This window comes from Ptiloglossa arizonensis, chromosome 3 (assembly GCF_051014685.1).
Source record: "Ptiloglossa arizonensis isolate GNS036 chromosome 3, iyPtiAriz1_principal, whole genome shotgun sequence".
NCBI lineage: Eukaryota > Metazoa > Arthropoda > Insecta > Hymenoptera > Colletidae > Ptiloglossa > Ptiloglossa arizonensis.
The window spans coordinates 29,802,992-29,829,714 of NC_135050.1; the positions used below are offsets into that span (position 1 = coordinate 29,802,992).

At 42.7% G+C, this 26,723-nt stretch overlaps 1 protein-coding gene and 1 non-coding gene across 2 annotated transcripts in view; one reads left to right on the top strand and one right to left on the bottom strand.

Moving 5' to 3' along the window:
- Nachra3 (nicotinic acetylcholine receptor alpha3 subunit) overlaps positions 1 to 26,723 on the top strand; it is a 127,124-nt gene that overhangs the window by 48,582 nt on the left and 51,819 nt on the right. The window lies entirely within an intron of this gene.
- Positions 9,186 to 9,259, bottom strand: Trnan-guu (transfer RNA asparagine (anticodon GUU)). Its single transcript has one exon. It is a non-coding gene; the product is annotated as a tRNA-Asn (tRNA).

The following is a 26,723-nucleotide window of genomic DNA, read 5'->3' on the forward strand; positions in this document are numbered from 1 at the left end:
GGGCCTGAACTTCCCGAGCGACGACCTCGTCGCTGGGCTTATTTCCTCGAGACCCAAACGCCCTTCCTTAAACGCTAGCTTTACAAAACGACTCCTGCCAAATGCTTTTACCAAGATATTTACTTTCCATAACATATTTTCGAAAGATCTTCCGATTCTTTCCAGTCCACGCGTACACGAAGAAACCTCAGGCGTTTCAACGATATGCGTAAACGAAATTATGTAAAATATATTTCAATTCTCGCGTAACGACCACACTGTCCACACGTGACGAAGCTCTTTGTTTTCTCTCCTCCAGCCTAAAAATTCCTGATTCGTTTCCAGTGATCCGTGCACACTCTCTAAACCGATATCCTACTGTAAACTATAAACATCCGCGTGTCAAACCGATAGTTGTCTCGTACCTGCAAGTACAATCAATTTCGTAAGTTCCTCTTCTTTCTCGATCATCGATTTTCCTGGAAGACACGCGAGAAACGTCTCGATGCATTGGAATCTATCGGTAGTTCTGGCGTGAAGGGAAGGACCGAGAGAAGAGATTGCATTTTATTTATTTATTCGATGACCCAACGAAGAATTTTTCGCGGAACTTGTATGGAAAGTTTCCGAAATTTACAAAGTTGTACTTAAGTATCGATCGTGAACGATGAGAGTGAATTTCCCAAATAAATTTTTAAAAATATAAAAAAGTATCTACGGCGATAATCCGTGTGTAAACATCGACGCGCTGGATCGAATTTTGAACAGTTTGAACAGTTCGAACAATTTTGAACTCGTTTCGAAGCGCGTCTGAGCGACAGGTCGATTTCATTTTTCTCGATTTTCAATATATTGCCACAATATTTCGCCAAGAATCTTTACTCTGGTCAAGAGGAACTTTCGCTTACCGCTCGAGCGGCAAATGTCGTTACTGTTCGGTCTCGTGCGGTCATTTTTGTTCGAAAGCGAAGAAACTCGTCGATTCGGTCGATCGCGTTCGAAAACCGATACGAGGGGACTCTTTCGCTCCGATATCGGTAAATTTAGTTACGGAAACGCTCGTATCGAGCTTTCGAGCGCGAGTCGTCAACGTCGTTGTCGAATAATCGAGAGTACGTAAACCTTCTAATGCGAGATACCGTTGCGGAAATTAATACGGATTCCTTGCTGGTAATTTCAAAACTCGTCGTTCCGTAACGCTAGTGCGAAGCATCGAGACGATTCGTCGTTTAACTATCGCCAAATAATATCAGTCTGAACCTTGCCCTTGGGATTCACCCAAAAACAAGCCATAGCAGTACCTACATGACATCGACTGAACCTTAGTCTCCACTCTCGTCCACCATACTCCAAAACAATCTTGCAGTATAATAGGTTGCTCGATAAGTTTTGTCGTTGGATAAGAAACGGAGCTATTAGTCGTTTTATTTTTCTAAAGATTCGAAACTACTGTTCGATGAACGTGTGTAAAATTTCACGTAGATCTATCGACTAATTCGTATACTTACAGTTGTTCAAACGTTGAAGCGTCATAGTATTTTTTTACAATGGACAAACGACAAAACTTATCGAACGACCTGGTATATATAGATCTTGGTACGAGTAAAGCCAAGTCCAAGTCCACCCTTCAAACTGAATACACGTTGCATCTCTTGCCGAACACACCTTTGCTACGGTCTGACGAAATGTCAAAGTCAAGAAGATTCGATAGAATCTTCTCTTAACCGAAAGAATTCATCTGCTTAAAATAATCTTCACTTGGAATTATTTTCGTTTCGTGTACTCGTTTTAGCAAGTGACGCGTAAAAGTCTCGTCGCGTCGTCGTCGATTTGGAAACGTTACGCGTCGTCGAGGTACACGTGTCGCATTCGAGCTGCAAAACGGCGGCTTCTTATCGCGCGTAGGTTAAAAGTGCGAGCACGACGCCGCGGAGACGTCGAGATAAAGAAAATCGCGAACGGAGATTAGACCTAACACGTTTCCACGAACGAGAGAACTGAATCGCTTCTGGGCTCGCTAACTCGACGAGGATAAGATTCCTCGAGGATACCTCGCAGCTAACGCGAACGAACGTGCAAGAATAGGAGTGAAGGTTCCGAATTCGAAAAACGTGACACTGGTTTCGAGCTTTTCTTATTTCTCCTCACGTGCGCGTAACAATACATTCTCGGAGTCTCTTCGAATTTTTGAAATACAAATCGCCAGGTCCAGGCTTCGTGGAGTCACGTTTTTTTATTCGACGTTATTGGAAACTTATTAGAAACTTTTCTAGTTATTAGAAACTTGTTTTATTCAACGTTGCTTACCTTAACGTTTACATCGAACGATCTTCGCGTACTCGTTCTTTCCTTCGACTTTTAAAATACAAATCGCCAGGTTCAAGGTTCACGGAGTGACGTTTGTTTATTCAACGTTATTAGAAACTTATTAGAAACTTATTAGAAACTTTTCTAGTTATTAGAAATTTTTTTTCATTCAACGTTGCTTACCTTAACGTTTACCTCGAACGACCTTTGCGCACTCGTTCTTTCCTTCGACTTTTTGAAATACAAATCGCCAGGTCCAAGGTTCTCAGAGTAATGTTTCTTTATTCAACGTTATTAGAAATTTATTAGAAACTTTTCTAGTTATTACAAACTTTTTTTTATTCAACGCTGCTTACCTTAACGTTTACATCGAATGACTTTCGCGCATTCGTTCTTTCCTTCGACTTTTTGAAATACAAATTGCCAGGTCCAAGATTCGCGGAGTGACATTTTGTTACTCAACGTTATTAGAAACTTATTAGAAACTTTTTTTTATTCAACGTTGCTTACCTTAACGTTTACCTCGAACGACCTTTGCGTACTCGTCCTTTCCTTCGACTTTTTGAAATACAAATTGCCAGGTCCATGGTTCGCGGAGCGATGTTTTTTCATTCAAGGTTGTTTACCTTAACGTTTACTTTGCGCACTCGTTCCTTCCTTCGAGAGACGTTACAGTCTCGTTCGCGTTCACTAATTTCATCCGTGCGGCACTCGAGCCCTCCTTCCATCCCGCTCCGCGCTTCGAACTACACGAGGAAGAAAGAAGGTGGATCATTTTTTCTACGATAAATTTACCCGAATATAAACACAGGGTATTGTGGGAAGTTTGGAAACTGGCCAAGTATCGATAATTAGTTCCTGCACGCGCACAAAGAAACTGGAACGAAATTAAGACAACGGCCGCAGGATGGGCCGGTCCAACAATAAGCCGGCCCGGTGTTCGAAGCAACTTTGAAGCGGACTAATTTACGATAATGGTATCCCGAGGGTGCTAAAGCAGCCTGCGGGATTCGAGACGCGATTAAAGTCGTTTCCACGACCACCTTCGAAGAAACGCCGGTGAGAATTATTGTTTGCCCATTTTACGGCCAACTAAAAACACAGTAACGATCCCTGGCATCCTTCGAATGGAAAATCGTTTCATCCGTAAGAACAGGGAACGAACCAGCGATTTCCCGCTACTTTCTACGAGCGGTCTTCTTCTTAACCGCGGTATCGTGGGACGAAAAGATCATCGAAGACGACGAAACCGGTAGAACGTAGCAGATTTACCCGTAAACTTGTTCGCGTATCCTTTCTGCCGATCTTTGCTCCTTCTCGATCGCATTTCTTCTCGTTTACCGTACCCGCGTTCAAACTTTCCCTCTCCGCACGATTTCCAACGAAATCGACCATCGCGAGATCTTCGAGACGTTGCATCTGGCGTGCGGTCGACTCTCGAAACGCGTTACCAATTAGAAAATAGAAGCGGGAAGTTTATTTCGATCTCTCGGTGGTTGAAAGTCTGCGGCGAGAGCTCGATTAAAGTTTAATTCGCGGTCGAATCTCGGGCGGCGCTCTTTCGAACGTTCACGGTTCGATTCCATTTATTCGAACTGGAAGCCGGTTCGGGTGCCATTCTCGTGTATCGAGATGTATCGTTAAACGGTTGGATGTACGTTAACGGAGACGCAGACGTCTCGATCGTCTCGAGTGGACCGAGAGGTCTCCATTCCGGCAGAAGTTTCCGGAACCGATTACTCGGCGAATAAAATCGTTGTACGCACGCGCCGATAAATTTATTAAGAAAGCACCGGTAGACGCGGAACGCGGACAATAAAGAGCTTAACGTCCGGAACGAAGCACGCTAACTTGGGCCGCGTTTATGCACGATAAAAAGAAATAATACCGCCCTTTGTTTCGGATCCGCTGGTTAATCCTCTTGTTAAGGCTCTTCCGGAACTTTCCGCTTTTCTTCTTCAACCGGAGAAAGTTAGTTGATATTTACCAGCGCCGGTTCCTTAAAAAAGAAGAAAAAGAAAAAGAAAAAGAAAAAGAAAAACACCTACACGGAGCAGAACTATGCTAGCGACGATCTCAAAAATGGCATTGTTCTTCGCGAGCGTAACGTAAACCCGGCCAAGTGGTCTTAACGGTCTGGTCGTTGAGACTCTCGTTGTTACCAACAGCTTTCGACAATGATATCGTAAACAGCCAGGCCACGCTTTCGTCCTGTTCGCGGCTGTTTTCATCGAAGGAAGCCACCGAACGATTCAACCTGCGCGAGGAATCTCCATCTAACAGTCACGCGGAAGATGATCGCGTTAACGAGCCGCTCGAGCAACAAACAAATGAGCTAAACGATCGTCGATAATCTCAGAGTTTCTCCTTCGAGTACTCGCCCCGGTCTGATCGTTTTTCTATTTTTTTTTTTTATTTACAGCTACGCAACTTTCGAAATGGAAATTAGTCGCGACGAGAGGAAGACTCTTCAATTTAAGTGTTACGTTCTTGTAGAGTGTAAACGCATTTGTGCAAAGTATATAAAAATGTTCTCCAGGCTTCTGTGCTTGGTAGCAAAGAAGTTTCGAGCGCAAAGGGTTAATACACGAAGCGTGGGTGGAGAATTTTTTTTTCCGAAATACAGGGGTTCGAAGTTCGACGAGTTTCGTTTTCACAGGTGCTGCGCGATCGGATCGATGATCGGTTCGAAGGAACGCAAAGCTGTGGAAACGATTTCGGAGCGGGTATACGAACAACGATCGATACCGTATCGCGTACCGTTTACGAACGTTTCGTACGCGTCGATCGACGCGAGAGAACCTTTCCAAGATGAATGGAGACGTTCACTCTCTTCGTTAACAGAAGATTTTAATCGTATATAGCGAGTTATTAGAAACTGAGTCCCGTAGAATTGTCCTCGAGAGTCTTCTGTATTCATTTTCGCGTTATGCTTCGCGAGAGAATGTTTCCAAGACGAATTGAGACATTGACTCTCTTCGTCGACAGAAGACACCGATTTTAACCGTATATAGCGAGTTATTAGTAACTTAGTCCGGTGAAATCGTTCTCGAGAGTCTTCTGTATTCATTTTCGCGTTATGCTTCGCGAGAGAACCTTTCCAAGACGAATGGAGACATTGACTCTCTTCGTCAACAGAAGACACCGATTTTAACCGTATATAATCTACTCATTAGAAACTTAATCCCGTGAAATCGTCCTCGAGAGTCTTCTCTATTTATTTTCATGTTATGTTTCGCGAGAGAATCTTTTCAAGACGAATGGAGACATTGACTCTCTTCGTCGACAGAAGACACCGATTTTAACCGTATACAATCTACTCATTAGAAACTTAGTCCCGTGAAATCGTCCTGGAGAGTCTTCCGTATTCGTTTTGGCGTTATGCTTCGCGAAAGAGATCTGACGGAAGAAACGATCGGACTACGAGGTCGATGTATTTCTCCCGGCATTGGAAACCGATGGAAACGAACGCGAAAGGGGGATGAAATACGAATCGAGCGAGGGTTGATCGAACTCACGGTTGAGCAGGGCAGAGTCAACGTTTCCGTAAAGAGACCGCGGGAATTACGGGTTAAAAGACGAGGAACCTTTCTCGCTTCGAACGGACAAAAGGGTTTATACGAGGCGAAGGTTCGTTCTGTTCTTTTGGCGGTGTATTGCAAAACGGGCAGAGCCTTCTTCAATTCCGCCTGCAGCTTACCGATAGGCTTCTCGAACCTGGCGCGATTGGCTCCGATCTTCTTTGTCACGATAATGACTTTCCAGCTCGGTCCGCTCCCTCGCTTCGTCCTCCTCTTCGAGCACCTTCGCGATGCCCTTCACTCTCCGAGTAAAAATTCATTCTTATCGGAGGCGAAACCCGATCCGAGGGAGGAGTTAATTGGCGGTCTTTGTCGATCTTGAGACCTTCTCGATCGAATGATCAACGATCGAGTACCCCTGCGATAACAAACTGGTGCATCGTTTACCTACGAGTTGGCACCTGTCTCAAATTTTTACCGATTATCGACAATTTCCCTACCACGGATTTTCCCTTTCTCTTTGGGTTATTCCCAGCTCGTATCGGTTGCTCGGAAAGTCACTTCGTTTTTTTTTTTTTTGGTGAAAATGAACGATTTTTTTAGAACGTATAAACATTTTACTAAATTATATCTTCTCCATTTTAGAAAACGTTTCTTTCATTTTTTTTTTCGGTGAAAATGAAACACGATATTTTTAGACCATATAAACACTTTATTAAATTATACATTCTCCATTTTAGAAAACGTTTCTTTCATTTTTTTTTCGGTGAAAATGAAACACGATCTTTTTAGAGCGTATAAATACTTTATTAAATTATACATTCTCCATTTTAGAAAACGTTTCTTTCATTTTTTTTCGGTGAAAATGAAACACGATATTTTTAGAGCGTATAAACATTTTACTAAATTATATCTTCTCCATTTTAGAAAACGTTTCCTTCATTTGTTTCGGTGAAAATGAAACACGATTTTTTTAGAGCGTATAAACATTTTACTAAATTATATATACTCCATTTTGGAAAACGAAATTACTTTCCGAACGACCCAAAGCTTCACTCCGACCTATCGTACGACGTATTGTTTAGTTGTACAGATTCAGTTTGAAGTAATTCTCCGTGGTTAGATAACACAACTTTAGTCTCACCATTTCTTCCATTTTTCTTCTTACATTGTTAACATACCGCTTACTCGAAGTATTCCGTCGCTCTGTTCGACACACTTTACTTGTACGTAGCCAAAAGCACACCCACGAACCCCGATACAATTCCCATGACTCGTATATCGTTTCTCGGTCGATTGTTTTGCCAATCGAGTCATCCACGAACTCCTTCTCCCCAAATTCAATGTCCCTAATGGAAGTCGAACCATTCGATTCGTTACTCGTATAAAAATAAGAATTTGGAAAAAATTCGCTCGAATAACTCCGAACTGAAAACATCGCGAGCAACGTTTACTTCGCGTTTCTTTTATTCGTCGTCCGTTACACGAGCAAAACCGTGTTCATCTCTGGCTACGATCTTTCGGTTCGGCTCGTTCCCCCGAAAACCTGTTCCTAATCCGCGCGTAAAACTCGATTCGTCTTGGTATCTCGGATATCGCATCGGCGTTCGTATTTTCGTAAGGTGTAGAGTTTCGAGTCGTTCTCGGCCGATAGCGCGGATTCGCGTAAGTCCTGATCCGTGTTTCCTCCTCCGTTTCGCGTATCGTAAATTTCGGTCCACGAACGTAATACGCACGTGCTCCTCGATCTACGGGTTATCGGTGCCGAGCATTGGCTCGGCGGTGGTGGGGGGAAGCGCCGAGGAGTGGACGGTAAGTGCAAGCGAACGGAGTGGGGGGATCCGGTAAAACGAAGTTCCAACGCGCGCCACTGGCAGATGTTTTGCGCTTGTACAGGGGCCGTTCTCGACGCGGTTCAAAGTTAAATGAGGTCGGGAGGGTGCACCATAACCGATAATACTGTGGCGACGAATCTGACACAACCTCACGTGCCAGGGTGCTCGAACTCGTCGAGTCGCTTGCATCATTTTGTCCTTACCATCGATCGGTCACGGGTCCTCCCGTTACGCGTCGTTGACTCTCGTTACCAAGTTTCGCGATCTCTGCTCGGGTCATTTTTTTTTTCTTTCCTTTTCTTCGCATCGGGTATACGCGACTTCGAAATTCGGAACTTTCGTAGATTCGACGCGTCGTTGAGAAACGGAGCGTAATACGCTTTCAATGATTTATTCGTAATAGTTGCGCAACGTTGGCTTCTCGACGAATAAATTGTGAACGTTTTCGATCGTTCCAAAATCGTTTTTCCGGAAGTAACGACGAAAAGGTTCGTTTTGAATTTTTTACGATCGAAATTGTACTTTTGCTTGAGAATTGTTATAGAAAAAAAGATTTAGCATCAGAAATTCCTCTGACAACCGTCGTTGCGTGATAGAAGCCAGGGAGCGGAGTTTAATCAGGAGTCATCTCCATTGTTCATCATCTGCTAAATCGATCAGTAGTACACCCACTGAATGACTGCGGAAGCTTTCCCTCGTCTCCGAGATATTACCTCGGTGTAGAACTTTAGCAGCGCGAGAAAGATCGTTCTCTGTAGACCTCTAGCGGAGACCGAGCAAACCATTTCTGTTACTATACATATGTCTAAAAATTGTATCGTATTCGACAAATTACGCGTAAACGAATTCCATGGAACAGCGAGTAAGAGATTTTGCAAGATCGCAACGACGTATATTTTTGCGATCGATCCAACCACTTCGTCGTTCGTAATTGGTTTTCGTATAGATAGAAACGTGTAACGAATCACATACGTATCTGTGTACAGGCAGGTATATTTTTTTGTCAACTCTTTGAATGGATAAACGTTTCGAAAAATTGTATTATTCGCGGCAAAGGAATCGTTCCTTTCGGAGAATATTGATCCAACTTTACGTAACGTAATTTTTTTTTTAAAAGTACCGCGTTGAAAAAGTACGGTTCCGGAGCGGGTGAACAACTCGTAATGCAAAACTTACGAGTGCACGTGCCGGCGAGAGAGGCAACACGAACGCGGCGTATAAAAGAAGATTTGCGCCACGATCGCATAAATGTTTCATAAAGCTGTATCGATACATACAGTATTCATACATACGGGACAGCTATCGAATAGCTTTATCCGTTGTTGAACGGATTTTACAACATTGCGATTCTTGTAAAGTACGATTGAAAATTGTAGATAGGAGCAAACGTAATTAACGAGAATTTATACAATTCGGTAATGCAGTCGCGCAATAATGTATCCGTACAAAATTTAAACAATTTAATATCGCACGAAATCGGTGAAAACGGTATCGCGTAATTCTTTCTCTTGTTCTTCGTCTCACGGGAAGGAAAAAAATAAATCGCCCCCGGGTGGGCTCGAACCACCAACCTCTCGGTTAACAGCCGAACGCGCTAGCCGATTGCGCCACGGAGGCAGTTGTTTCTTTGTTCCTCGAAGTAACCATATCTACCTAAAAATGTCCCTCGATACACGATCGAACGTTACGGAATCAACGTGAAATAACGCTTAACAATTATCGACCATTGGACTCGGATTAAATTGTTCAACACCGAAACGTGATATATTTCTTTTCTAAATATCGTACGATACGTAAAAAATAAATAAACACCGTTAAAATCTACTTCGATGAAATGGAAACTCGTTCGATTCGGCTATTTCGATTAATTTCTTCGACTCTTTTATTTTCAATGGCGTATCACGTGTCATTTATCGTACACGAACTTACGATTTAACGAAATTCTAATTGAAAGCAACTTTCGTAAATAGTACGTTTAAAAATTCTTTTCTCCGGTTCACGTTCCTAGAGTTTTAGCTCGAACGACGACTCGTTCCAAACGTTTATTCGATTGTTTAATTTTTGTTCAACGAGTAACGGATACAAAGTCGTGGCATCCGGTTAAAAATTCCCCATCCGTGCTCGCGTGGGCTCGGATAGTAGCGGGAGTAAACATTTACGGGCTGCGTCGTGGGTAAATATTTACAGATAAATGTAAACAGCGGGAGAGATGCTCGAAACACGGTTCGTTCGTTTCGAGCGTGTCGAATCGCGGCGCGAAGTAAATTCGTTCGAGGAGCATCGCGCGAAAGTTACGCGAGACCCTTATCGCGATGTTCCCGCGGGGGCGTGGAACTTTCGATGGGAAAAAATTGCATCGAAACGGGCGGAACCGATGCCTCGAACTTATCAAACCGGAGGAGCACCGGCCCGTCGAAATATCCTGGAAGCGTGTTACGTGGCGCGTACCACGGTTTATTTCACGTCCGCCCGTGAAAGTTTCGAGTTCGGAGCACCGGCGAGAAAACCAAGGGACGCCTACGAAGAAAAACGACGGAACAACGATCCCCCTCTATCGAATAGATTACGTCGAAACTTCTGTGCCAGATACAACTAATCTCGTGAATATTTCATTAATCTTAGCCCGGTGCCTCGTGGCTGCCCCCGCTACCTTTTCTCCATTCAAAATCAAACTTTTCTTACTCCGTCGTTTCTAATCTGCGTCGGAGTGGCTCCCTCGAAATGAATATTTACGAGGTCCTCGATAAATATACTCGCGATGATATTAAACGTGTACCGGGTACGCGGAGCCGATTGTTTCTTAACGTAGCGTTCAGGTATGCGATACGATACTATTTATCAACAACGTTGCTTCGACTACGGACTCACCAATTTTCCGTGAGTGATGTAGGTTCGAGTGTTCTCCGGACTTGTAAATTTGAGAGAGTTAAATTTTTTACTCAGTTGTAAATTTTTCCATTGGTCAAATTCTATTTTCTAAACTTTCGATTCGTAAATGGACGGAGTCTTCTCCAATCTTTCGACAAAATGAATCTTTACGAGACCCTCGATAAATATACTCGCGTTGATATTAAACGTGTACCGGGTACGCGGAGCCGATTGTTTCTTAACGTAGCGTTCAGGTATGCGATACGATACTATTTATCAACAACGTTGCTTCGACTACGTACTCACCAATTTTCCGCGAGTGACTTAGGTTGGAGTGTTCTCCGGACTTGTAAATTTAACAGACCTGAATCTTTTTCTCATCTGTGAATTTATTCCATTGGTCAAACTCTATTTTTTAAGCTTTCGATTCGTAAATTGATGAAATCTTCTCTAATCTTTCGCCATAGTTATCGTTCAAGGAGATCGTTTGGAAGAGAATTTGCCACTCAGAGGGTTCAAACTTCGCGAGAAACGATAATTTAACCGTCCATGTTCGTCCAAGATTCTCCGGGTCCATCTTTCTGGACTATCGTAACGGAACTGTAGTTTTCTCGGTCGAATCATTTTTCGTGAAATTAACGCGCCGCCAGAGAACGTAACAACGGAAATGTTCGTTCTAATGGCAAAGGGGGCACAAAAGACGATGCCGCGAGCGGGGACGGAAGGAAATTGTTGGCCGGAATTATCGAATGTTATGCGAAAAAAAAAAGAAATATGAATCTCCCCGAGTGCTTTGCTGCGTGGGACATTTAATCAGAAAATCCATCAAGAGATTGCTTCTGGGCAATTTCTTTTCTCTCGTGTAGCAACCTATCCCCACTGCCGACTCTAATTCACTCTCTCTTGTTCTTTCTGTGCTCTTGCACGCGAAGAAGAATACGTGATATAAAAATAATAACACCGGTAATAGAAATTAATTTTCGCGAATTTCGGGCGTAAGAACGCTTAGAAACGATCGTTTCGCAACGTCTCTAAGCAGCAACGACTCGTTTAAACGATCGTTGCATTTTACCAAGCAGTGTGCAACGTATCGTACGTGTGCACGGTTAATTGTAAATTCGATCGAACAACGATAATCGTGTACGGAGAATCGAGAGTGTAACGAAACAATGGTGGATCACTCTTGGGTATTTTTATCGCTACTTTGACCATTTCTCGAAAAAGTTCAGCTCAAGATCTTCTCTTACGACTCGGTGTAAAATATTCGTGTACGTGTGTACGTATCCACCTGAAAGCCACCGAGCGAAGGTTTGGGTTTCCATTGTAGCCCGGGGCCGGTGAAATACCTAGACACGGCCCTGCTCGGAACTTTTGCATCGTTTAAAAAGACTTCACAGAAAACTGTAATACCTGCGCGGAACTGCATATCTTGTTAAAGAATCTTAATATAAGCGGATTAAAAATCAAGCGGTCGTAACTGGTCGCTCGATCCTACAAATTAGTACATCTTTCGCGGGGAATTATTGGTTCATCTTTTCTGCATCATAAACCCGCGGTGCTGTCAAAATGGCACGTTCGTATCGTGCAGCGTTTCGAAATTTCGATTAAATTACATCGACGAACATCGCGCGTCTAAAATTGTACAAAAGTTTGTCGATCTTTTAAATTCTTTAAGGCACCGTGTTTGAAAATAATTCCAAAATGAAATAACACTATCCGAGTAACGGATAAGTATATTTTTAAATTCTTTAAGGCGTTGCGTTTGAAAATAATTCCAAGACGAAATAACACCATCCGAATAACGAATATGTACGTTTTTAAATTCTTTGAGGCGTGTGATACGTATGTTTTTAAATTCTCTAAGGCGCGTGATACGTACGTTTTTAAATTCTTGAAGGCACCGCGTTTGAAAATAATTCCAAGACGAAATAACCCTATCCGAATAACCAACGAACGTAGCGGCCCTGTTATTTTTCGAAATTGTTATTAATTATTTTGAAGGGCGTTTTCAGGTCAAAGTGTGTCGTATTATTTAATAGGGCATCGTGGTTAGCCGGTCCTCCGCGTGTTCGTAGGAGTTATCGTTCGAAAAGTAGAGCTGTCGGCGAAAAAAATTTAGTGCTGGTGTTGTGTGCCCCCTGATAACATTACGTTTCGTGGCCCGTATTCTCCCGAGCACGCGATCTTTCCCAATCGGGGTCTCCTTATCTCGACGTCAGCATGACCTTATCGTTAACTCCGAGTATTCGACTGAAAAAAATGCGCACCCGTTCGCGCGCACCTTTCTCACGGGGAAATCTTCCAAGTCGACACGGGCTTGGCAGATTCTTATCGTGATCCTGGTTCCTGACGATTGAAAATATTTCAATACCGCTGCCCGGCTCTCGAGATCCCCGAGAACGGTATCCATTTCTTCGTTTCGCGTTAACGATCGTCCAGAAATCGAGACGGCGGGTCACCGACGAATTATACATTTGCACACCAAAGATACACTTTGATAGAACTCGTGCAAGTATAACGCAACGCTCCACGGATCCTCTCGACTCGTTCTTTTTTTTTTTTCACTCTCGACTCTCTCTCTCTCTCTCTCTCTCTCTCTCTCTCTCTCTCTCTCTCTCGTGTTTTCAATTCGTTCCACCAGCCGACGTCTCTCGCGATAGTTCTAAGCCGAGGAAAATTGGTCGACTCGCCTCGCACGCTCCCACACACTCGCATTCGAGGATATTACAATTTAATAAACGTTAAAATTTTAGATCCAATTGATAATTCGAAATAACAGTTAGCGCGAATACCGGGTTATTTGTAATTGGAAATAATTACCTCGGTGATAACTGCGCAACTTCTTCGAGGAGATGGTATTAGGTTGTTCGAAAAGTGATTTCCAAAATGGAGAGTATATAATTTAGTAAAATGTTTGTACACTTTAAAAAAATGGTGTTTTAGTTTCACCAAAAAAGACGAAATGACTTTCCGAACAACCCAATAGATCAAAACGTTTAATTTTTATATAAAGAATATACTCGTATAACGATTATTATTACAAATTGAATTATTATGTTGTTCGGAAAGTGATTTCGTTTTCCAAGATGGAGAATATATAATTTAATAAAATGTTTACACGCTCTAAAAAAATCCTGTTTCATTTTCACGAAAAAAAACGAAATGACTCTCTTAATAACCCAATAGATCAAAACGTTTAATTTTTGTATAAAGAATATACTCGTATAACGATTATTATTACAAATTGAATTATTGGGTTGTTCGAAAATTGATTTCGTTTTCCAAAATGGAGAATTTATAATTTAATAAAATGTTTACACGCTCTAAAAAGAAACGTGTTTCATTTTCATCAAACAAAAAACGAAATGACTCTCCGAACAACCCAATATTTACATGTTCGTGGATCAAGCATTTTCGTACAAGCACCTGCGATCGCAAATACTGTCGTCTTATTGTTCCGTCGCAAGTGTTTCGATCATCGACTCGATGACGCGTAACACGTGTTACGATTACTCGTATCGAGTGTTCGATTTTCTTGGAAAATCTCTACTACTCGATATTCTACGCATTGGTGCTCGCGAGTCTGGAATTTACGTTGGACAGTTTTAGCGGAGAGGCTATCGAAGTAAGGGCATCGGATAATCGAGCAATAGTTAAGGTACGAAGGAACAAGGGCGATGCGCAAAAGTTTAATAGCGGAGATGTTTTGAAAACGACGAGAAACGCGGACAGCAAGAGCTCGAACTTTAAGAGCTTTCTCCGCTAGATTGTAGCAATGGTCTTGAAATGAAAAAGGCGAGGCAAATAAGATGGCAGGGTTCCTTCTTTTTTTCTTTTTTTTTTATACTATTTGCACCGGTAAGAGATACAGAGCACCGAGAACATAATTACGATGCGTAATCCCGGTCTTTTTCCACGGTGGGCGAATAATACGGCGTTTCGAGAGATTAAATTGAAGATCGTTGACGATACAACGTGCGTCGGTCCGCCGCGTAGAACATTAACTCGATGCAATCTCGCTACCAAAAAGAATCGCACTCGAAGGATTAGCGACCGCGGCGCGTGGAAAAAAAAAAGCAAATGGACGACCTACTGTGCATATTTCGCGCAATGGGGAACGAAATGCGAGTGTTCCCGAAAGGGAAGGCTTTATGGTTCGACGCATCGGGGCGCGACTAATCGATTGTCCGTCAATGCGAGTTTGGAAAAACGAGCTCGGAAAAATGAGCTTTTCGATGCCGATGGTCAAATAATATCCGGCAGCGTCCGATACGCAAAATTGTCGAGCAATCGACGAGCCACGAGACCGAACAAAAATAATATATAAAAAGAGAAAAAATTACCCGAGGGTGGGGGGAATAAAGCTCGAAACCAATACAACGCGAACGATGAACACAGGACTCTGCTCGTCGCCATAATTTCTCCGCGTGTCGCATTTTTGTTTATTCATTTATTTAGTTCGATATTCCGTATCCATGATACACCCACCGGTACCAGAGTTTATTTTATGTTTGGTTTTTGGGCACCCACATAGGGTAACTCTTTCGACGGAACCGAGCACAGGCGAAACAATCGAATACAAAACTGGTGAATTCTATTTTCTACTTCGACGCGACTCGTTGTCTCTCGTTTCCCCGAGATTCCTTTTTTTTTTTTTTTATTCGTTTTCCTTCGATATTCATCGAGCAGACGAATCGAGAGGATGGGAGTTTCATTATCGGTGGTTCCGGCGATCGTCGGTTTCAATCGTCGAAATATAATAATTCCCCAACGTTTCGAGTTCATCGTAATCCCAAATGTCGTGTGTGAAACTCCGTTGCGTTCGTGTACAAGTTTGCGACAACATGTGCAACATCGGTAGCGATCGGTACTGAAAATTTAACAAAAGTCGAGTGTCCTGAAAACCAAGGGGAAGCGAACAGAGTAAACGGAGAAGTTTGTCCAAAAATACTTTTCTTCTCCGAGATTGCAATTCGAAATTGGATCGATCGTATCGCGTAGATGGATTCTCCTACGTATCGTAGAGATACCGCTCGTTCTCGTTTACTCCGTGTTAATAGTAAACAGCAACCGCGTTTGTTGCTATTGAACGAACATTCGCGAATATTCTAGAGAATTGCCGGAAACTTTACTGCGAACGTACAAAAACTGATCTCGAAAGAAGCGTTTGCAGATCGTATTATTTTGTACGCCTTTCAAGTCGGTAGAATAAAATTATTATTAATATTATAATAGTTCATTCACGGGTTAATGCTTTCTGGTAAATACTATGCATAAAATTTTTCAAATACAGCATACAAATTCAAAACACGTAAATCGTAGGTATGTGTATATATATGTAGGTGAGTAACATAAAAAACATAAACAACTATTCCAAATGGAATAGAAAAAAGAAGACAAAAAATATAAAATGTAAAAACACGAATCACTTCTCGTCAGGACGACTTATTTAAATATTTGAAAATTTTAATATTTTAATATTTGAAAATTTGAAAATTTAAATATTTGAAAAATTGAAAATTTAAAAACTTGAAAATTTGAAAATTTGAAAATTTAAAAATTTGAAAATTCAAATATTTAAAAATTTGAAAATTTAAATATTTGAAAATTTGAAAATTCAAATATTTGAAAATTTGAAAATTTAAAAATTTAAATATTTAAAAATTTGAAAAATTAAATATTTGAGAATTGAAAATTTAAAAATTTGAAAATTTGAAAATTCAAATATTTGAAAATTTGAAAATTTAAAAATTTGAAAATTTGAAAATTCAAATACTTGAAAATTTGAAAATTTAAATATTTGAAAATTTGAAAATTCAAATATTTAAAAATTTGAAAATTCAAATATTTAAAAATTTGAAAATTCAAATATTTAAAAATTTGAAAATTCAAATATTTAAAAATTTGAAAATTCAAATATTTAAAAATTTGAAAATTCAAATATGTAAAGATTTGAAAATTCAAATATTTGAAAATTTGAAAATTTAAATATTTGATAATTTGAAAATTTTAAAATTTGAAAATTTGAAAATTTGAAAATTCAAATATTTGAAAATTTGAAAATTTAAATATTTGAAAATTCAAATATTTAAAAATTTGAAAATTCAAATATTTAAAACTTTGAAAATTTAAATATTTGAAAATTTAAAAATTTGAAAATTTGAAAATTCAAATATTTGAAAATTTGAAAATTTGAAAATTCAAATATTTAAAAATTTGAAAATTTAAATATTTGAAAATTTGAAAATTCAAATATTTGAAAATTTAAATATTTAAAAATTTGAAAATTTGGGAATTCAAATATTTGAAAATTTGAAAATTTGAAAATTCAAATATTTGAACATTTGAAAATTTAAATATTTAAAAATTTGAAAATTCAAATATTTGAAAATTTAAATATTTAAAAATTTGAAAATTTGAAAATTTAAATATTTGAAAATTTGAAAATTTAAAAATTTGAAAATTTAAATATTTGAAAATTTGAAAATTCAACTATTTAGAAATTTGAAAATTCAAACATTTAAAAATTTGAAAATTTAAACATTTGAAAATTTAAAAATTTGAAAATTTGAAAATTTGAAAATTTAAATATTTGAAAATTTGAAAATTCAAATATTTAAAAATTTGAAAATTCAAATATTTAAAAATTTGAAAATTTAAATATTTGAAAATTTGAAAATTCAAATATTTGAAAATTTAATAATTTGAAAATTTGAATATTTGAAAATTTAAATATTTGAAAATTTGAAAATTCAAATATTTAAAAATTTGAAAATTTGAAAATTCGAATATTTGAATATATGAAAATTTGAAGATTGTAACATTTGTAGACGAAAGCATTAATGACGACAGCAGTAATCCCGGTGGCCGGGAGATACAAATACGTCTAGAAAATTGTCTGTAATCGTCGCTCGAACGTTAGAATCGAGGAGAAAATAGTCCAACGGTGTCGAAGTGTAAAAATCGAACCGTTTGTACATCCAGGACATCTTGTGCATCGAATTACCATCCGTCGGTATATCTAACCGTGTAGCATCGTTGCTGCTTCGTTCGGCTCGCACGGTCTCGCGTTATTTAAGAAGTCCGTGGAACGTGCTCGAAAGGTCCTTGCGTCTTACGGAGCCGAGGTAAATCCCGCGATTAATATCGAGGTACAGAAGCAACGCGCGAATGAGTTTTCCTTGTACCGAAACGGTCCGTTTATCGCCGGCGGTCTTCCATCGGCCTTAAGGAACTTAAGACACTTAAAGCAAATCGTGATCTACGAGGAGCCACTAAAGGGGCTCGGCATCGAGGGAGCGGCTGACTTGGCTCGAGACACCTCGTTCGAGGTTCGCCACTAATTAAGAAATACTTCCCTTAACGTCTACTCTAACAACGCGGTTGACGCGTGCTCACGGCCAAACCCCTTTTCCTCTTTCCATCGCCGCACTCCACTCCTTTTTTTAACCGGGACTCGAGTTCCTTTCTCCGAGAGAGAGAGAGAGAGAGAGAGTCGTACGCTCCGATTGATATTGCGAATCGTTGTTCACGTAACGTATTCGACGTTGCTATCGATTCTTCCAGCAATCGGCCCGGGAAAGAAATTCGTGCGAACGTTCCTTTTATCTCGTGGTCGTCCTTCGATAATTCTCGTTTCGAGCGAGGTGACGCAACCGATATTATCCGGCTGATTACTGTCGATGTTTCCTATCTCGTGGACGATAGTACGTAAACACCTTCGCGATCCTCTACGTATAGTTTCGGTCGGGTTACTCGAGACGAACCGTACGCGTTGTAAAAATTTAAACCGGATCGACGAAAGGACGAATGCGAGTCGGAAGAAAGATCAATATTTCTGTAGTTCGTATCTCACCGTATCGTAATCTCTCTGCAACATTAACAATCTGGTATTTCATCGCAGTACCTACTTTTCGACTCTCGCTAAAATTGTAACCAAAGTGGTCATCGTCCTTCCTCGACCCCTTTTTCCGAAATATTTCTCCAGAGTTCTACAGCCGTTTAACAGCGATATCCGATCAGAAACGATACTTTTAGACCACCGAGTGCTCGAAAAAACGCAATTATCGCTACAGTTAAAAGCAAACTAGTCCTGGTTCTTTCTCGACCTCCTTCCGCAGCCAGAAATATTTCCTTCGAAAGTCTTCAACTATTTAACAACAGTATCCGGTTGGAGTTGAAATTTTTAAACTTTGTACATCTTTAAACGTTTCGTTAACGTCTTTATATTTCACCGTAAAGGTGTACAAAACGTATCCTCGAAAGAACGAGCAGAGCGCGTTCGGAGGACATTCTTTCGGATCGAAAGTAGCGCGATATCGGAAAAGGCGAAACGTAAACGCTAAACCGTGGGAGAAAAGGAAAAGCTCGCCCGGTAATTGTCGAAAGAAGAGTAACGACGCATTCGCGCGAGACTCAACGATCTGAAAATGGTCCCGTAGCGCTTCACAAGCCGCTCGGTCCTGGTTACCTACCACCTGACGACAATTTATTTCGTCTGGCCGCTATTAGCGCGCGCTTCCTGCGCGCAACAGGTGATTACACGCGTTTCGGTCAAATATCGTCCAATTAAACGTCCTCGGCGACGCTGGATCTCGCAGGCTGCACGGCCAAACCCTCTCGTCACTTTCGCCGTTGGGACTTTGCGATTCCCGAGCCGTTTGGCAAATTTCCTGAATCCGTGCGACCGGCTGTTGTCCGAGCGCAATTTGCTCGGCCGCGCGCGACTCGTCGATCGAGTAAACCAACCGATCGTCTCTGTCTATGTCTATGTGTGTGTGTTTTCGCGGCAATTCGACACGAAACTAATCCTCTCCGTGGTACTGGGTGTTCTGGTACCGCAGTCTGGTCGGATACGACCAGGCGTAGGCGTTCGTGGACCGCCTCGTGCAGGTGTACAAGTTGTTGGGAACGCGAGGACCATTGAATCGACAGGGTGGGGTTCGAAGCGAGTGAACGAAAATTATGTTTCGTTGGAATACAACCACTTGGACCGATGCAACCCTTATCACCGATAATCGAAAACTAGGTATACAAACCACCGTCAATCGAATAAAGATTCATTCGTTGTGCCACCTTACTCGAGTCTAAATCGCAGTTCGTCGCGTACTCTTACCGGTAATTACGTCGGTATATTCTTTATGGAGATATTCGCTAAACGGTAACTCTCTACGGAGACTTTCGTTAAAATGATAACTCTTTACAGAGACATTCGCTAAACGGTAACTTTTAGCGATTACTTCCTATTTCTACGGAGTAGGGAATAAGTCAAGTTACCGTTATCTTAATATTTGCTATTGGAACGCAACGACTTGGACCGATGCGCCCTTGAGAAGTCAAGACACAGGGGAGGGGATCGTTACCGACTTGGATATTTCTCCGTGACTGTTACGGTCTAGTCGGTCGCAAGACTGTATTATCTTCTACCATTTTGTGAATGTTCTATTTACTTTTCTCTCGTGTTCCATTATTCCACGTGTTTTCTTTCCTTTTCGATCGTGGAGGAACCGACGAAAGAAGATCGGTCGTTGAGACGTTAAGCTCTAGTCGGTCGCACGACTGTATTATCTTCTACTATTTAACTAAACGTTCCATTTACTTTTCTCTTGTGTTCAACAATTCCATTGTTCCACGTTTGCTTACGCGAATGAGTTAAAGCTTGCGGGTGAAACGACTTTGAACTATAATATATTTGTAGTATCGGATTTTCCGAATCCGCTTGGGCCTGTTTCGACCGCGGACCTAAACAAGGCGGCACGTGCGGGCAGGCCCGGGTCGAGGTAAACATTTGGTGCCGATCTGCTTTTACGATAGGCCCGAGGATCCCTTTACAGGGGGTCCTGCACGATGACCAGAAGTAAGGATGCACGGGGATGAAAGAGAGTACCTGTGGCTCGGAGAAAGTGAGGTATGCTTGGAAAAGACGAGCGATTAGGATGGCCGAACGTGACCGAATGTCTAAAGTGAGAGAGACCGAGGAATAGAATGAAAGAAAATGACTGTATAAAGTACGAAAGGAATGTTTGAGGACACGGTACGTCACAGATGGTACAGGACAGTGTGTCATAGACGGTACATACAGTGTGTCCTGAGTGCAAGAGTACGACGACGAGGGTATATCCGGAGAGTGTATCACGGACAGTACGACGAAGACGATAAGACGAGATAATTAAAAGACGTACCGAGACGAAAGGCCGGTGTAAGACTTGAGCAACAAAAACGATCGAGACGCGTGCCGAAGGCACAAAGACGGTTAGCTTAGTTCAATACGCGGTCGATCTACCTCAGTAGAAAGCGAAACCAATCACCAACGCTACGTTTGATACTTGTATCGTTGTAATATACATCCTTAAATATACTTGAATATACCGTACGAGTTCGACGGTTATTTGGGGGCTCGTACGAGGATTGATAACTTCAAAGATCTCTTCTCCGGTGAGAAGATCTTTTTTCTTCTCAGAAGAGAAAGAGAAGAACAACGTATTTGTTTCGCGATCCGATACGGTCCCGCGACGAGAACGAGGTTGCAGGAATTACGGAGGAACGAACCGAAAGAAACGCGGTGCGACGTAGTTGTGGACGCAGCGGGCAAGGAACTGCTCTTTTTAAAGACTAATCCCAATTACACCGGGAAGACGAGGACGAAAGATTAAGCGACAGCTCGACGTTTGCACAGTCAGCGTGTTTCCACGTGCATTAGTTCAGTTACGGACCCGAGGATGGAAAGGGTGGCGCGTACGTATCTCGGAGCGCGCTGTATTATTCGTCCGGCGTGGCAAACGGATTCTCGCCTCTCACCGGATAAGGATTTTATATCAAATATTTACTACGGGGACGATAAGACCGAGGAAGCGAGTTCCTCGCGGGGTAAGCGCGACGGTCTACGGACGACGAGAGAACAGGAAGCTGAAACTTTTAAGCACGGGACTCCCGCCCGGGCTCGCTTCGGAGTACAGCTTTACGAAAGAACTTCGATGCTTCGTTTTACGTTATCCGCCAACGTGAATAATGAAACGCGAAAAAGAAGAAACAAGCGTAACACGGAAACCCTCGTCTCGCGCGAGAAAGGACCACCGAGCAGATTCGAAACGTTGGTACATCGAGCGGTGGACGATGATGCGTTTCGGTGCGAAATCGACCACGAACGAATCCACGAACGGTTCGATCGCGTTTCACGAGCCAACTTTCCGGTTTTTTTTTTTTCTTCGAAACGTTCGTTGCGATCGATTTCGATCCGGAGTAACGAAATACTCCGGACGAAACTTTTCTCCATTTTTGCTACGACGAATGCTTCTTTTCACCAGCTATGGATCCGTTTTATAGAAACGGTCCGGGTAATACGTTTAACGAAATGAACGTTGGAACGACGTTCTTTCGAGACGAATATCGATCTTTCGACGAGCTTCGGAAAGAAAAATTCGCGTCGCGGTGTCTTCGTATTCGACGAAAGGAAAGAGCAACGATTCTCCGTACGATCCGAAATAATCCCACGGAGAATTGGCGCGATCGCGATCCACGTAGACCGGTCCGGTGAGGGACTCGCGGCGCGGAAAAGGTCGTTCATTCCGCGAGGATTACTTCATTCCTCGACTTTCGACCCAGTTAAATTCCACGACGTTCGTGTCTGTTCAATTGAAAATCCCAATATGTTCGTCCCAGCATCGACATCGGGAACGTATTCGAAGGTCTTCCTCCTACGCCCGTCCCCGATGCACGATTCCGTTCTGGAATTCGAAGGCCATTCTAAGCGTACGACGTACGCGAGCATCTATGCCTCGATCCGGCCGACCGATCCAATAAACGAGCGAATCAATTGCGCGTGTTCAGGTATTTCGCGTGACCAGTATCGTCGCCGAAAGAACGGAGAAGTTATATCTTCCGTCTGGAGTCGTGCCTCTCTATCGGAAACGCGGATCTGGACTCGAGCAGTTTACGGGAACCTCGACCTGAACCGAGCGTTTTTTTCACGAATTTTTTACAATTTTTGTACGATTTTTTTCGAATTTTGTACGAATTTTGTACGAAGTTTGTACGAATTTTGTACGAAGTTTTTTGGAATTTTGTACAAATTTTTTTATCAGAAATTTTTACCGCGTAAAGAACATTTCTCCGACCCTGAAGAACGATGTTTGTTCAACGTTGCGGAAAATGAACGAACAATGATTGTTATCGTTTCTCATAAGAGTGTACGCGCAAGGCTGTCGCGACTAAATTTAACATTGATCTACGCAACGTTCATTGACAACTGTCTACAACGACTCTCGACCAGAGACACATCGTTCTCGAACACTGTACAACGATCTACCTTCTTGAACTCCACAATTCGGGACCTAGGTGACTCGTGTCACTTATAGGCTCATAGTCTGCTTCGCATCGGTCATCGTTCGAAAACTCCACCGTCTCAACGACGAATCCTCTTTCGTCGGTTCCTCTACGATCGAAAAGGAAAGAAAGAACGTGGAACAACGGAATCGTTGAACACGATAGAAAAGTAAATAGAAGATTCGTTTAAACGGTAGAAGATATCGGTATCGTTGAGAGTGAATCGCTACACGTGGCACGATCCTCGTTTCCAGGTAGCGGGTGTACGGTCGGAAAAGCGCGTTGGATTTTCTTCTCGCGAGCGTCACGAGTTTCGAGGGGCCCGCGACTCTCTTATTGTTGCATAGGAGGAAAGTGCACGCTCGTGACGGTGAAAAACTCGTTTTTCTTCCACGCTGTATACCTCGTAGCGAAGAACGTCCTCTCGTCCGAGTCGTTCGACGATTTCAAACCGACGTTTCGCGGCTCGAATTCGCGCCGCGTGCTTCTACCTCTCGTTCTCTCTCCCGTCTGCACTTGGGTTATGCATTTTTCTACGAAACGATATCGATCGGTTCCAGCGGTGTTATCGTTCTCGACGATACTTGTCCCCGCGTTCGAAAACGCGAGTCGAATCATCGAGACTCTCGGCTTCGACGTTGTTCCGGTTAATTACGACGTTAACGACCGCGTAACGCCATCGAGCGCCGATACTACGTGCTTTTTTTTCGCCAACTTATCGTCGAGCACGCGCCACGAATGTACCATCGATGTTCTCAACGAACGTATTATCGGCCGTTTGTCTCGAAGAGAACAATAGGTACCGGTTTCTTTTTTTTTCGCGCGAAACGTACAGCGGTACGTTCAACGGTTACGAGACTTAAAAGTATCCTTCCGCGAACCGTTCGAGATTTTTTATATATAAATTGCGACCGTTTCGAGGCAAACTCGACTCGTTTTCGATCGTCGTCGCTCGAGAGTGAAACGTAAAAAGGGAAACCGGTGACACCGAGAACGATATCGGTAATCGAGAACCACGATCGGTAACTCGAACGGACGAAGAAGCAATTGGAACACCGAAAGTCAAGGAATCGACCGGCCAGTGAATAATTCGAGTACGCGAACGACTAATTAAAATCGTCGAAAATGGATAGGAATAAACGCGCGAACAACGAATAAGCGCGAAAGAGTAATTAAAATTCCATCGACGGGTAAATGGGACGGATATTCCGTTCTGTCCAGGAGCTCGAAATTGTCGAAAGCGTCGGACGCAGCTCCGATCGAATCAACCGGGCAATTCGATCGGGGGGGAAAACTTAGTTTTCGGGTAGGGGTCGACGGTACAATTAGCCGCGCGAAGTTTAACTTGCAAATATCGAGACGGGAAGCGCCGGGTCAGATCGATTCGTTTCCGAGCGTCCAATTAATTCCCGCTCACGGAAATTCCGCGAGCACGACGCGTCGTCAAATTCAATTTCGCAGGAGCCTGACGCTGCTCGCCGATCATCCGTCTATCTGTCCCTACTGCCAGGGAAATAGAATCTTACTTTAATGAGACGCCCCGGATCGAAATATCGTTCCCGAAACGAAGAATCGTTGATAACCACGGCCGCGTGGATCGTTCCACGGTCTACTTTTTTTCTTCTTCTTCTTCTTTTTTTCTTTCTTTCTTTTTTCTCTCCGCGCGCAATCGTCGTCGCGGAAACGACGAAACTGAATCCCTCGGTTCACGCGCGGCCTGCTCCACCCTTTTCCGTTGGGTGCGTCTACTAATAAGGAACGGATGAAAGAAAAATCTGTCCTTTCCCTACGACACGGAGAGGGACTTTCAATTACGAACAAACGGGAGCGAGACTCGCGTAGCGCGCCAAACCGAATTCTTTGCCAACGCATACTTTCCGTGTTTCGCTCGTAAATACTCCAGCTGGGAAACCCTCGCTTTTCATTTCGGAAAGAAATCTATCGGAAAGGAAAATAACAACGGAAGTGTTTTAAAAATTGTCGAAAAATTCGAGAACGAAATTCGCGTATACACGGACGATGATGCGGAGAGTTCGAAAATGCAAGTACGACCGTGTTCGAAAGAACCGTTTACGAGCCACGCGCGCGATATTCGTTTGTCTCGTGAACGTGTCTCGTCAATTGCTTTCGTTTCCCGAAGCAGTTACGAATACTTGTCTCGTTCGAGATCGATCCCGTCGGGACGTGTTTCTCTCGTTTCTCGAAGTAATTGCGAACGTCTTTCGTTTCTTTTCGATTCTACTCGGACGAACAACCGCTTCTGGTCCCTAAAATACTCGAGTTCGAATCCAGCCAGTCGAGATTCCGACGTACTCGTGAGGTTCTCGATCCAGTCGATGCTCGAGACGGTGAAAAAATTGGTGTATATTGAAATTCCGGGTGGGCAGGCGGCTCGAAGCGAGAAGAAGCCGTAGCCAACAGCTAACGGTTGCGGCACCCTCATAACCCAATTTAGAAGAGGACACAAAAGAGTATTCGGTGATATTGAGCCGTGAGATGCGACCTACTTACAAACCGACCGACCGACCGTCCGTACGTCCGTCCGTCCGTTCGCTCCTGCCTTACCTTTTCCTTCTTCCTTCTCCGAGGGTGTGTTTTTACGTCTATGCGGCGCAATACGACTTACTCTGCATATTATCGGCACGCGGTCGTAACTCCGAGCGTTTTGCAACCGCGCGATACCGTGGCGAGACTAACACCGGCTTCGGCCTTCGTGGTTTCGCTCGGACGAACCCTCGAGGAATTTAATATCCGGTGATTACCGTAATTCCAGCTTTGCTTTCGGAAGACGTACATCGGCCGCGAACGATACGCGCGCCGACTATCCTGCAACGCGGGCACGATAACCAACGTTACGTTTTCTTCGTTAACCCGTTCGAGTCTTTTATCGTTCGAAAGAGTATCCCGGTCGTTCGTCGCAGTCCTCTTACCAGAAGGCATCGGTTTTCCTGGCCTTAGCTGGATCCTTCGGGACAATATCTTTATTCTTCGGGCGACGTCGCGTTCCTCGCCTCTCGAAACATCCGAGCCTCTTTCTTCGCGCAGGGGAAATCTTCTAAAGACCCTCTCGACCTCTTGGGGGAGGTTGGGAGTCGTGTGGGATTCCCCGCACCTCGAAACACACCGGGTGCTACCCACTGACACCAAAGCCTACTCCGAACGATCGATTTCCCGCCGCCCGATGATTCTTCAACCTCTAATTGCCAAACTCGTGAAACGCGTGAAACGAGTCGCGCGTATTTTTAGCGTTTCGAATCGAGAGAGTTTGCGATACAGATCGATCCATGTTTTCTTTCACCGTTTCCTAAATTCAGTCTTTCGCGCAAAAGAAAACGTTGACTGATCATCGTAATCATTGCGGAGACAATCGTAATCGAGTAATCTGTCCAGAGGAGACTTCCTCACTGGTGTGGTTCTCTTTCTGGTGCGGTTGATTTTCATCGTTTGAAGAAAATTTTTAATCTTACGAGTCAGGTCTTGGCTCGAGTTAAAATTATCGTTTGTTCATCAGACTTCCTTTGTAAGTAAATAACAAGAAGGATCTTTTCCCTGATAATTATACAAGTCGAAGTAATGCGCGCGATCACTTTAACGCTAACCTTAGTATAGATTCAAGATTGGTGAACGTAAATGTGACAAGTTTCAATTTGGAAACAGAACCGAAGTAGTTTATTCAGAATCAGTGGGTTTTTATACAGTATCTTTGGAGAGGGATTAGCGTGCGTGAATTTGGACCAGACTGGGCACGTTTAGATCTATTCGAAGTTTGAACTCGGATAGGTACTCGGAGTTTTAGGCTAGATTGTCGTCTTTGTATTTGTTTGGAGTTTCCACAGGATGAAGCCTCCTGTTTTGACATCCTCGCTTCGGTGTCGAAAGACCGAATTCTTCG